General features: G+C 41.2%; 1 pseudogene; it reads left to right on the top strand.

Moving 5' to 3' along the window:
- The first annotated feature begins 12,462 nt into the window (after window positions 1–12,462).
- Window positions 12,463–12,576, top strand: LOC135268622 (U2 spliceosomal RNA; annotated as a pseudogene).
- The last annotated feature ends 754 nt before the right edge of the window (window positions 12,577–13,330 follow it).

The following is a 13,330-nucleotide window of genomic DNA, read 5'->3' as shown; positions in this document are numbered from 1 at the left end:
TTGTTTCTATTTCCGAAGGCTTTGCCCTTTTCGGTGACACAGGCTGTTGCTATTCCAAGCAGCCTATCACAGGCAGGGGGAGGGCCGCGGGTCAGAGGATTGTTTTTGCCTTTAGATGCAGAGTGGGAAGCAAGGGGTTAAAAGAAAGGGAGCTCAGGCGCAGTGTTTGGCCATTAGCTAAGGGTAGCTCTTGTATTCTAGCACCTTTGAAAAGAGGCAGAGAAAAGAAACATGCAGATTTAAATGCAAGCTGAGAGTGGGGATAGAATACTCACAGATGGTATCAGTTAATCTTGCAGAAAGAAGAACAATTTATGCAAAGACATACCAGAAGGAAAAGTGTGTCAATTTTTCAGCAAGACTGTTATTCCAAAAGTCATAGTATTTACCAGCTTACACAAAGCATAAAATACCTTTATCGTTTCAACCTGATTTTGATCTAGGTAAATACCTATATCTTTCTCTCCAAGGCCTGTCAGATTAATCAAAGCCTGAGACCAAGAATACACAAACTCAGAATACAAAGATTCTTTAGACTTTTTAATATCCTGAGGTTATAGCAAAGTAATCCATTTTTTTAATGCAGAATTATCTTTAAGAGAGAAATTAACACTGAATCTTCTGTTAGGTTTCGTGTTTGCCTAGGTAGGAGGAGGATACTCCCTACTCAGAGAGGCCAGACTAAGTGACCCATTGTGTGGGTGTGGTGATCTTGTAATCTGAAGCACAATCAAGGCATGAGAGAGAGGATCTTTTCCTGATTTGTAAATATATTTACAAAAAATCTTACAGGTTTATGACATCCTATCTTCAGTTATTTATTCAGCAAATCATATTTATTAAAAAACCTTTTAGAGGAAATTGAGATCATCTTAAAAATCATTTGGAATAAAACCCAACATGTATGGAGCGCTTGTGTGCCAGAAATTGTGCTAAGCGCAATAACTCAAATGATACCTTTGAGGCAGGACCATCATTACAGAAGAGGAAATGGAGGTTGGGTAACTTGCCTATAATCTCACAGCTAAACAGTGGTAGAGCTGAGATTACGAATCCAGGAGGTCTAAAACTGTACTCTCCTATATTCTAACTTCCCAGCCTTGTCCTTCTCTGATTTTCTTGGCTTCGTACACTTTCAGATCTACTTGACTTTAAGAAGATGCCATGAAATATGGCTTTTAGTCCTAAGCATTTCTCTGGACAGGAAAACAAATTTGTGCTTGTTTAAGCAGAAGTTAATTTTTTGTTACTTCCTTTCAACGTTTTAACTGAATCACAGCAAAGCTCTAAATTCACTTATTTGTACATTTCCTTTGCTCATCACTAGATAGTCCTATATTTTTCTTATCTTTCAGAGAATCAGGTAGCAAATGGAAACAAACCTATAGTAATTCAACTAGTATTTATTATGCACCCGCTGTATGTCTGCTGGTAGTGCTGGAAAATGGAAGTCCTCCAAGCATAATCCAGGCCTCTTCTGATTAAGAGGGTGAGAAGTTCAGAATCCCACACATCAGTTGTCCCCACTAAAGAATGTGTAATGCAACGATGGTTTTAAGCAACTCATTTGTTTGTTCCCAGGGTGCATTACGATTATATAGGAGCTCCAGTTTCTATCTGTGAGACACATATATTTCCTATAAGTTCTCTATATTCTCTTGGCTTCTATCTTCTTTCTGCTCAGAACCAATGACCTCAGTGGAGGGAAAACGTTCTTGAAATGGGTTAGTTGTGTCATTGCTTTGTTTTGTGATCCCACGACCTGTGTCTCTAGCAGCTTCTTGGCCGCATGGGAGTGTTAGAGTGTTTGCTATAGTGCTTGACCAGGCAGAAGACAAATCTAATTCCAGAATACTTCATATGGTTAAAAGCCATTGAACAGTTCTCACTCGTTTTGTGTAGCCAAACTATACAGGAGCTCCACAGGCATAGTAAGTCCACCAGGTGTCAAAAGGAATATTCAGCAATGGAACTGACATCATCACCTCCTGGTGCTCCTAATCTGTTCTTTATTCCGCTGGTGACCTGACCTGGGCCACTGGCTATCTCAAGCTCTGTTTGTATTTGTCTCATTCTCTTAACTCAGAGAAAAGTTTTGGGGAGAAAATTTTTTTCAACCAGACTAGAGCGGGAAATTCTGCCTCAATTCTCTTAAGAACTCCGGACTTCTCCTTCCCAGTCTTTTGCACACTGTAGTGTATTCAATATAGTTACATGCAGTGATTCAATTAAACCTGCTTTTTTTTTTTTTTTTTTTTTTTGAGACGGAGTCTTGCTCTGTCGCCCAGGCTGGATTGCAGTGGCGCGATCTCAGCTCACTGCAATCTCCGCTTCCAGGTTCAAGTGATTCTTGGGCCTCAGCCTCCTGAGTAGCTGAGATTACAGGGGTGTGCCACCACACCAGGCTAATTCTTGGAGAATTTTTAGGAGAGACGGGGTTTCACTATATTGGTCAGGTTGATCTTGAACCCCCGATCTTGTGATCCTTCCACCTCGGCCTCCCAAAGTGCTGGGATTACAGATGTGAGCCACCGCTCCCGGCCATAAATCTGCCTTTTCTGTTAGATTGCAAACTCCGTGAGAGTACTGACTATGTTTGCTTGGTTTATTGTAGTATTCTGCATGCCTGGCACTCAGCAAATACTCAGTAAGTATTTGCTGGCTAACAGACTGATCCCTGTAAATCCAATCAACTTTAGCAATACTAGAATGTATGCTCCAAGAGGGCAGGCACCTATTTCTATCTTGCACATTTGTCCAGCTCCCAGCACAATGCCAGGCATGCAGTAGACACTTAATAAATATTTGTTAGATAAATGAATGCTCACAAATAGAGCTTTTAGTGAGCTAAATAACAACTTAGTTTTTAAATGTTAAAATCAATATGATAATTGCCTATAACATTTTGGCCTTCCTCTCTGCTTTCTGCCAATCCCTTTAGACCAAGTATAACCACAGGCTATCCCTCTTCTCTGGAGTTTGAGCCACTTCCGTTATTGAAATCTGTTTCTCCACTCAAGGAATATATAATGAGCAGACAGCAGACAGTTCATTCTTTGTAACCCAAATAATTTTGCTACATACCACTTTAGACCACTGTTCATAGGCAATGCTACCAAATTCAAAAACATCTATCCTGGCTTACAAACTGACACAGCGGGGAAGAGGGAATGAAAGAGAAGACAAGCAGCTTTGCAGACCACATGAACATCTACCACAGAACATGCCTATTTTCATGGCAATTTTTTAAAAGCTTCACAACAACCTTGCGAAGTAAATACCATTACTTCCATTTTGCAGAAACTGAAACCAATAAGTTTATGAAACATTCCCAAGATCAAAAAATTTTCCAATGTTGAATTACAAAATTTTGAATGCCACAGGAAAAGCCACACTCAACATCTTACTATTCTTGCTCATTCACCTCTCTCTAGATATACCAATTCTTCCATCCATCTGTCGATCCATATTAGTTTTTATATATATCAAAGTAAGTTGAAATACTTCAGAATGCATATTTTCAATCGAGTTCAATACTTGTTTAGTTTTTTTTTTTAAAAAGCTCTAGATGCAACCGCTTTTCTTATATTTTTCCACATAGGTTACCTTTGCTTGTTCTAAACCCTCATTCACATAATGGAACCACAGGGAATGCAGTTTTGTGTAAGACTTCTTTCACTGAGCATAATTTTCATACCCATCCATGTTTTTATATATATTAGTAGTCTATTTTGTTTATGGGTGAATAGTGTTATATGGATGAACATACCACAGTTTATCCATTTTCTTATTGATGGACATCTGGATTGTTTCCAATTTTTTGCTGTTACAAATAAAACTGTTATGAGCATTCTTGCACAAGTCTTTTTTTGCAGAACATAACATTTCAGAGCACAGCAGTTCAAGTCCATTTGATTCCAAAACCCACATGTTTTTCACTACACCCTATTGCTTCTCTGCAGTGCACCCTGTTGCAGTACATTGATGTGGAATGAACCTTCTATGATGGCTCATTACAGCATAAACACAAATGGAGAAATATAATCTTTATGCAAACAAAAAAATTCCAAATACAAATTCACTTCTTGTTTAGCCTTATTCCAATAAAATATTCATCTTGGTATGATTGTTAGGAAGGATATTTATTATTTCACCTGTTTACACTATCTAAATAACTCCTCTATCTGAAAGTTTTCATTATAACTTTTTCCTTGGGTGTAGAATATTATCAATCATAACATGTTGATTAAAGTTCCTCAAATTACAAAGTAAGTATGGCTAAATTCATTACGGCATTCACTTGATATAATATGTGATAAATCATTAAAAGAAAGACAATGTAGCAATGCAAGAAATTGTTTTTTCAATGATTTTAAGTGGGAGAATCAAAGTGACATACAGAAAGTTGCATACTCATTACTGTTACAATAATTTTTAAAACTGTATGTGCCTATTGGTAGAGACTGGAAGGAAACTTGGAACAACTGAAAATTACTAATAGGTTGGGCTGGTAAATCATGTGTAAAAAGTACTGTCTTAAAAGTTGTTTGCTTAATGCTTCTATCATATTTTATATATAATAGATATCAATCTGAAGAAAAGTTCTTCATACTTAGGGCTGCCATTTACCATTGTGCAATTTGGACACTGTACAGCTCTAAGTGAGTCATTCTCATTTGCAGACTGAAGTTTGCTTATTTATAAAGCAAACTTTCCAGAATATGACAATACTAATGTCTCGAAGAAAAGACAGCTTTTGCTCATTTGCTCAAAGGTACATTTGGCCAACTGATGGGGCTGTTCAAATTATCATCTCCCTTTAAATCATACCAACGTCATATCTGTTAGTTTGGCCTATGTCCTGTCTTTGTAGCCCAACTACATAGAATGAGTACTGTTCTTCCTTTGATTAGCTATTTTTCCAAATAAATTATTTTTAATTAAAAAATCTCCCCCAGTTCAACTGCCAGGCTCCTTGGATAGAGGGCTTTAACAAAAAAGCTGTTCAATGATTAACACTCTCCTTGAGATTAACCTGCCTTTGATACCATGAAGTCAGAAAAAGTTGCTTGATCATACATGACTACAAGCAGTAGTTGCTGGGTTGGGGGTTCTGGTCCGCTTTCATTACATGTCCCTTGTTTACTAGACAATGAGGAGGGCATTGCGCAGAAAATGTCTACTTTCCAAGCTTAAATAATCTGAATAACTCAGGGAAATTTCGGAGCAGAAAGCTTATTGAAATGTGAAACCTCGTGCTCAGCTTCTTAAGATGAACTCACTACATTTCAGCGTGGGTGGACATGTTAGAGCTTGTCGTGGGCTTTTATTTTCTTCTAGGCTGCCGAGGATCTGAAGACCCTTTCTGTGTTGGGAGTTCCCCTCTGCATGGAAGAACCTATCTCCTAAACAGAAGCTGGAAAGGCCAGATACTTCCTTTTCTCACTTAGGACCAGGCTCTGCCAAGCAGTTCATACACCCTGGATTTTGCATCAGAAGCTGTGGCACAAAGTAGGAGGATCTACAGGACCCACCTTCCACCGAGAATGGTGGCAGTGGCTCTGGCCAAAATATTTAATGTCAGAGTTGCTAGATATATGCTGTTAGGTATGTGCTCAGGGGTGGCTAGATTAGCTCAAAGCAGGATTTGGGGAGTTATTCTTGACTGCAGTTTGCAAGTTGGAGTTGGTTTCTTTTGCTTTAAACCAAGAACTAGGAATGATACTGGACTCAACTAGATACATCCTTTCTCGTGTGTGCAGAGGCAGATTAATCAGGAAGTTAATGAAGTGTAAGCAGCGGGGCCCCTCATTCACACCAGCCTTTCCAAGGCCCTGGGAGGCACCAGCAAAGCATTTATATAATTACATGTTTTTGTAAAAATTGCAAAAATTAAATAACTGCAATCAGTTAAGACCACTAATGCTTTGCACCTGGCCAGCAACATCTAGTTTCCTTTGTGTCATGTGACATAAGGGTGGTCATGGAATATTTGAGATCTGACTTAAGATCGGTTAAGTTATAAATATATATATATTTATTTATTTAGACAGAGTCTCACTTTGTCAATCAGGCTGGAGTGCAGTGGCACAATCTCAGCTCACTGCAACTTCTGCCTCCCGGGTTCAGTTCAAGCAATTCTCCTGCCTCAGCCTCCCAAGTAGCTGGGATTGCAGGTGTGCATCACCATGCCCAGCTAATTTTTTTGTATTTTTAGTAGAGATGTGGCTTCACCATGCTGGCCAGGCTGTTCTCAAACTCCTGATCTCAAGTGATGCACCACCTGCCTTGGCCTCCCAAAGTGCTAGAATTACAAGTGTGAGCCACTGTACTGGGCCTGGTTTTGGTTTCTTATGGATGGCTCACAAGCACTTAACCATGTACAGTTAAGCTCTCACTAGCTGTCTTAGTACAGAAAGGACTTCCAGGAATTCTCTTGCTACTCACTATGCCATCTCACATTGCACATATCCCACATCGTCACTCACGTGGCACGAAGATAGAAAAGCACAGGGCTAGAGGTTATCTCTCACTGTGACCCTGTCCTACAGCTCTTAGGGCCATGGCAGAGGGCCATGCTAGAGAACAGACTGGATTCTTTTATTTTCTCTATATAGAAAGTAATGTCACGAAAAAAATTGTGTTATGAAAAAAAGACCAAAAAGTATGCAATCAAAAAATGAAGGGAAAAAAGTATTATGGAAGTGTATCAAGCAATTCCTGGATTACACAATTTTTGTAATGCTTGGCAGCTTGTTATCATTTGTAATTTATTGCCAGGCATGGTAGCTCATGCATGTAATTCCAGCACTTTGGGAGGCCAAGATAGACAGATGGCTAGAGCCCAGGAGTTTGAAACTGGTGTGGACAATATGGCGAAACTCTGTCTCTACGAAAAATAGAAAAGGTAGCTGGGCATGGTGGCATGTGTCTGTAGTCGCAGCTGCTTGGGAGGTTGAAACAGGAGGATTGCCTGAGCCTGGGAGGCCAAGGTTTCAGTGAGCCGAGATCATGCCACTGAGCTGAGATCACGCCACTGTGCCCCAGCCTGAGTGGGAGAACTAGATACCCTGTCTCAGGTTTTTTTTTTTTTTTTTTTTTGAGATGGAGTTTTCCTCTTGTTGCCCAGGCTGGTGTGCAATGTCATGATTTCAGCTCACGCAACCTCTGCCTCCCAGGTTAAGTGATTCTCCTGCCTCAGTCTCCCGAGTAGCTGGGATTGCAGGCAAGCATCACCATGCCAGACTAATTTTTTGTATTTTTTCGTTAGAGACAGGGTTTCTCCATGTTGGTCAGGCTGATCTCGAATGCCCAACCTCAGGTGATCTGCCCACCTCAGCCTCTCAAAGTGCTGGGATTACAGGTGTGAGCCACCATGCCAGGCTTCAATTTTTTAAAAATTGTAGTTTATCAAAATAAATACTTTCATGTTTTTGTATTATTATTTTTTAAAACAGTGGTCCCTAAATTTTATAAATCTCAGGCCCCACAAAACCTGGATCTGCCCCTATGTTGGAGAAATATAGTCCTTTCCAGATGACCATTTCTACTAAAAACCTCGTACCTCCATTCAGTCTTCCCCACCCCACCACCACTCTTTAAATCCAGGCCACCTTATAATCTCCTATGCGGAGAGCTGCAGTAGCCTCTAACAGGTCTTTCTGTGGGCATTCTTGCCTTCCCAAGCCCATTTTCCATAGTGATTCCAAGAGTTTTTTTCTAAAATCTAGACACTTAAATGGTTTCCATTTGTTTTAACCTTTTCTCCAACTTCTAGTTGTTCTTAGGATTGGTCTAAATTTCTTCACAAGACTTAAAATACCCCACAGGGTCCTGCATGGGCTGATCCCCCCAGATCCATCTCTCACCACTTCCTGACTTGAACTCTGCAATCTGGTCCCCTCATGAACTATATGTAGTGAAGGCAATCATTGCCTCCTTGACCTGATATTCTTTTAGACACTCTTGTCTCCCACCTTATTGTGGTTCCCATCTCCCCACCTGCTCCTGCCCCTGCCAGCCTCCAGCAAAACCAAATTAACCAGGGGTAGATGTTTTATGCTCAGAGAGCCAATAGGACAGGCTAGGATCCTCTGTTTCACATCCTTTTCCTTGCTGATTAAGTTAGGGATGGTTATATCAATCAGAGTTCAGTGCAGGAACTTTAAGTAGGAAGAAATTTAGCACAGAGAATTGGGTGCTTATATTTTCATTGGAAAGCCTGAAAGATTCCAAGCATTCAGGAATGACTCCCAGAATAATACAGAGCTGACTCATCAGCCGGGCTCCTACATCTGAGCTGCCAATGGAGCAATGAGTTCAGGAATGCATTGTTTAAACCCAGAGATCAGACCATTTCTGCTCCCATACCTGCATTCTCTAGGAAGCTATAGATAGTGGAATGCCAACTCAGGAAAATCTCATATCTGCCTGATTCCCTAGGATAGCAGAAACTCCCCAAAGAGGAAAACAAAAAACAGAAAACAAAACACTCCCATCATATTCATCTTCGTGCAGGTGCATCTAACTGATATCTACAGCCCTATTGCAAGGAAACCTGGGAAATGTAGCTGTCTAGTCTCTCCAGTGGGAAAGAAGGCAGGATGGATGCTGAGAGGGCCACTCTGCTGTATCCAGCATCATAGTGAATGTTTGGATTAATAGATCATATGAGCTGGGGCTTCAGGTCAGGGCCCTAGCAGACCAAAGCTCGTGTAAGCCGAAGTTATAATAGCAGGATCAAAAGAGACATGCATGATAAAAGAAGGGTGAGTGCTGGAGAATGGAAACTCACAGAGTGAAGCAGAGGCAGGACTCTGTGGCCCTATAACAATGGTCTTGGCTTCGGGTTTTCTATGAGGCCTGGCTGTGTTTGTTTGTTTGTTTGTTTTTCTTTTCTGAGATGGAGTTTCATCCAGGCTGGAGTGCAATGGCTCGATCTTAGCTGACTACAACCTCCACCTCCCGGGTTCAAGCGATTCTTCTGCCTCAGCCTCCCAAATAGCTGGGATTACAAGTGCCCGCCACCACACCCATGCCCGGCTAAGTTTTTGTATTTTTAGTAGAGATGAGGTTTCACCATGTTGACCAGGCTGGTCTCGAACTCCTGACCTCAGCTGATACACCTGCCTCGGCCTCCCAAAGTGCTGAAATTACAGGTATGAGCCACTGTGCCTGGCCCTGGCTGTGTTTTATACTTGCCCTTCTATGCTGAGGGACTGACTGATATACTCTTTTCTATCCCCCCTCACTCCCTACCCATCCACATTTGCAAGGTACTTCGGTCTTCTCTGACCTTCCTCCCCTGGACTGGGCCAAGTGATCTCCTCTGTGCTCCCAGGGCACATATTGCTCTCACGGATGGAGCATTAAACAGAGTGCTGTGATAATTTACTAATCTGTTTTCCCTATTAGTCTTTCAACATTGTGAGCACAAGGTCATGACCACCTTGTTCACACTCCTTCAGAGTTTGGCACGGTGTCTGAGACCTTGAGTTGCTCACTAAATATGTATTTAAAGAAATCCAGGAGAAAAGGAGGAAGGAGAAAAGGATATACACAATCAAACTTCCCATCAATCTTATGTGGTTTCATTGCAGCATCATTTTGAAAGTAGATTCTAGGACTAGTTTTGGTTCTGCTTCTGGCTGTACCACTTACAAGCTCTAGAACCTCTTTAATGACTCAGTTTCCTTTTTTCTAAAAGATAAGGACAACAATAGCAGCCATCTCATAGAGTTTTTGTGAGGATTAAATGAATTAACATATAGAAAGTATTTAGAACAGTATCTGACCACAGTCATCTGCAATAAATGATAGCTGTTGCGGCATCCAAGGGAATCCACAGAGGTATAAAGTAATAACAGAAAAAATATTGGGGCAGGGCACAGTGGCTCACACCTGTAATCCTAGCATTTTGGGAGGTTGAAGTAAGTGGATCACTTGAGCCCAAGAGTTCAAGATCAGCCTGGGCAACATGGTGAAACCCCATCTCTACAAAAAATACAAAAATTAGCCAGTTGTGGTTGTACATGCCTGTAGTTTCAGCTTCTCTGGAGGCTGAGGTGGGAGGATCACCTGAGCCTGGGAGGCAGAGGTTGCAGTGAGCTGAGATCGCACCACTGCACTGCAGCCTGGACGACAGAGTGAAAGCCTGTGTCCAAAAAAAAAAAAAAACGAAAAATAAAAGGAAGAAAAAAAAGAGAAAAAATATTGGTTCAGAAGTAAAAGAATATAAACTCTAATGTAGGAACTTTATTATCCATGACTTTGGGCAAGTCTAATAATCGCTTTAGGTTCAGTTTCATCATCTCTAAGACAGGGAGACATATACTTGCCTCATATAAAGCTGTCAATTGCTCTCCCAGAGGCCAAGCTCTCTCCCTTTGTCAATATTCCTGTAAGTTTTTTTCATGATGGGGGAAGGGGGAATTGCACATTGCCTGCCAATTAATGTTCACCACCATCTACCTACAATGACAATTAAATATTCTATCCCTCTTGAAAGGTAGCATTAGACTACATCTGGCTAGAACAGTCTCAAAAAAGACCATCAGTTTCTATGACCAGTTTCTCCTGAGCTATTCTGCTTTTTTCCAAGACCTTGTTCTTATTTTTCCCTTCAGTTCTATAAACCACTCAAAGGCCAAGCAACAAATTCATTTTTGGCTAGTGTTACCCAGAGTACAAAGATTCCCTAACATAAACTCTCTCAAAGGATTTTAGTTAAGATAAAATCAGTTAAGTATTTGAAAACATCTTAAAAACTATTAAGGTGCTATATAAATATGAACTGTTCACAAGGCAACAGCAATAGCAACTGTAGAAGAGAATCGAGGTAATGCTTAGTCCATTTGTTTATCCATTCAAATCATGCTCTCACTTTCTAAATAAGGCTGGAAGCAGCATATGACAGGAGACTGGCAACTGAAACAGTGGTGAAAAACCAGAAAGGTCCAGGCATCTCCAGTCTTTACAGTAGCATGGCCTGACTCAGCACTTCATAGAGGTCCACACACAACTGGAGGCCCCTGGTGAGATCTTTTAACTCCCAGGTGAAAACCTGGGGGCTGCCCTTACCCCCCAGGAGTGATGAGATAGCTACCAGGAGGAGAAAGGGCATGTGTAAAGGATCGGGGTATATTTCCATGCTTCAGGCTGCATCTTCAGAGAAGTCTACTCCATGAAATGGCACTGGTCAAAGTCGAGATCCTTCTCTCCCTGTTGGCAAAGAGAGCCGATACCTGAAAGCCGAGAGAATCAGCTTCAGCTTGAAAATAGGACGAGACTTGCTAGGACAGAGCTTCCAAACTCATCTTCTGCAGAGCTTGTATGACCATTGAGATGTTAATAGATAGTCTGTGGAATTAAAAAAGGAGGAGGCTGTTTCATGGTTCAGAAAATTTGAGAAATTCTTCATATTGTATGCTCTTTGTTCTCACGACATAAAAAAATGTTTCATATCTGAGAAATGTTGCAGTATACATGTGGAAACAGTTTTAGTGTAGATTTCCTCACACTTCTAAATTTTGGATTCATAATTTCCCTGCAAAAAAAAAAAAAATCTCCACTAACTTTTAAAAGAACACAGTTTGGGAAATCTGCATTACATCATTCATGGGAGTGGAGTAGCTTTGCTCACAGCAGGTCAGGAACCTGAATTTTCTCTTGTCTGCTGCCCCCTTTTGAGAGAGGGAGGGAAGAGCAGGCTTCCAACGCAAAGGACAGAGGAGGGAGACTGAGTTGGTAACAGAGTCTACTGGGGAAAGAGACAAGCCACTTGAATCCTCAGAGTTGCTCTTGTCAACTGCTCTGTGCAGTTTTTGTGACCTGTTAGCTGCTTGTTTGTACCCTGTCTACACCTGCCCAGCTGTGTTAGGGCCCTAGAGCAAAGGCAGTATCGGCATTCACTTAGAAACTTATCCCTCTACCCAAATACTGGACGCTTACCATGTGCCTGGTGCAATGCAAGGTAATACAAAGAGAAAGATAAGTGAGGCATTCTTATCGAAGCACCAGGAACTCTTCCAGGCTATCTGACTATATTCATTACACTCGTGTCTGACCTTTCTTTGATTCTAAGAGTCTTCCTTTCTAAATGTAAATCTTAAAGACTGAAGTCTTTGATCTAAGATTCCTTTCTTCTTATCACATCACATCCAGCAACCAACTTTTCACAGCTTCCCAGATCCCAAGTTCTGTTTAGTAAGGACACTTGTTTTTGTTTTTAGTTATAAATGGCCTCTTCAGGTTATTTTCACTTTGTCCAGAATTCTTATTTTATTCTGTTTCGTACTGAGATTTGAGGCAGAGTATGTGTCACCCAATATACCATTTGGGGCTACCTTGGGCATGGAAGGGTATTCACTCAGTGAAGACATTTTAATGTAATTCTTAGTATCTAGACCTGTCATCATCCTGTGATGATTCATAAGAAATGGAAAACTTAAAAATTGCTATGGGATCGCTTCTCGGCCTTTTGGCTAATATCAAGTGTAGTATCTGTTCTTATCAGTTTAAAAATTGCTATGGGAAAAAGGCAGGTCATGGTGGCTCACGCCTGTAATCCCAGCACTTTGGGAGGCCGAGGCGGGTGGATCACGAGGTCAAGAGATCGAGATCATCCTGGTCAACATGGTGAAACCCCATCTCTACTAAAAATACAAAAAATTAGCTGGGCATACTGGCACGTGCCTGTAATCCCAGCTACTCAGGAGGCTGAAGCAGGAGAATTGCCTGAACCCAGGAGGCGGAGGTTGCAATGAGCTGAGATCGCGCCATTGCACTCCAGCCTGGGTAACAAGAGCGAAACTCGGTCTCAAAAAAAAAAAAAAAATACAAAAATTAGCTGGGTGTGGTGGCAGGTGCCTGTAATCCCAGCTACTCAGGAGACTGAGGCAGGAGAATTGATTGAATCCGGGAAGTGGAGGTTGCAGTGAGCGCTGAGATTGCACCACTACACTCCAACCTGGGCGACAGAGCAAGACTCTGTCTCAAAAAAAAAAAAAAAAAAAAAAAATTTCTAGAGGAGAAAAAAGGAAACTGTCATGAGGCAGTTTTTAGCACTTCCATCCCTTTCCTGGATGCTCCAACTTTACAGCAATTAAGCATTTTTTCCTAATTCCAGAGTCTTGCCCCACTTCAGAGCAACACAGAGTGGCCCAGGCAGGCTGAGGTACTTTGCCACTTCAGTCGTCTTTATTGTATGGTATTTATTGATAAGAAGTAAAGTGGTAGAAGAAAAAAAATGTTCTGTATCCTGGGAACTTGGAAATGAATGTATTCTCGCAATCTGTTCTCAAAACAACTTTCTGATTCTGGGGCTCTGCAA

Source organism: Aotus nancymaae, unplaced genomic scaffold, assembly GCF_030222135.1.
Source record: "Aotus nancymaae isolate 86718 unplaced genomic scaffold, 86718_ANA_hifiasm-v0.15.2.pri h1tg000040l, whole genome shotgun sequence".
Lineage (NCBI taxonomy): Eukaryota > Metazoa > Chordata > Mammalia > Primates > Aotidae > Aotus > Aotus nancymaae.
The sequence above is the reverse complement of the archived record's forward strand: the minus strand, read 5'-3'. Positions and strand labels throughout refer to the sequence as shown.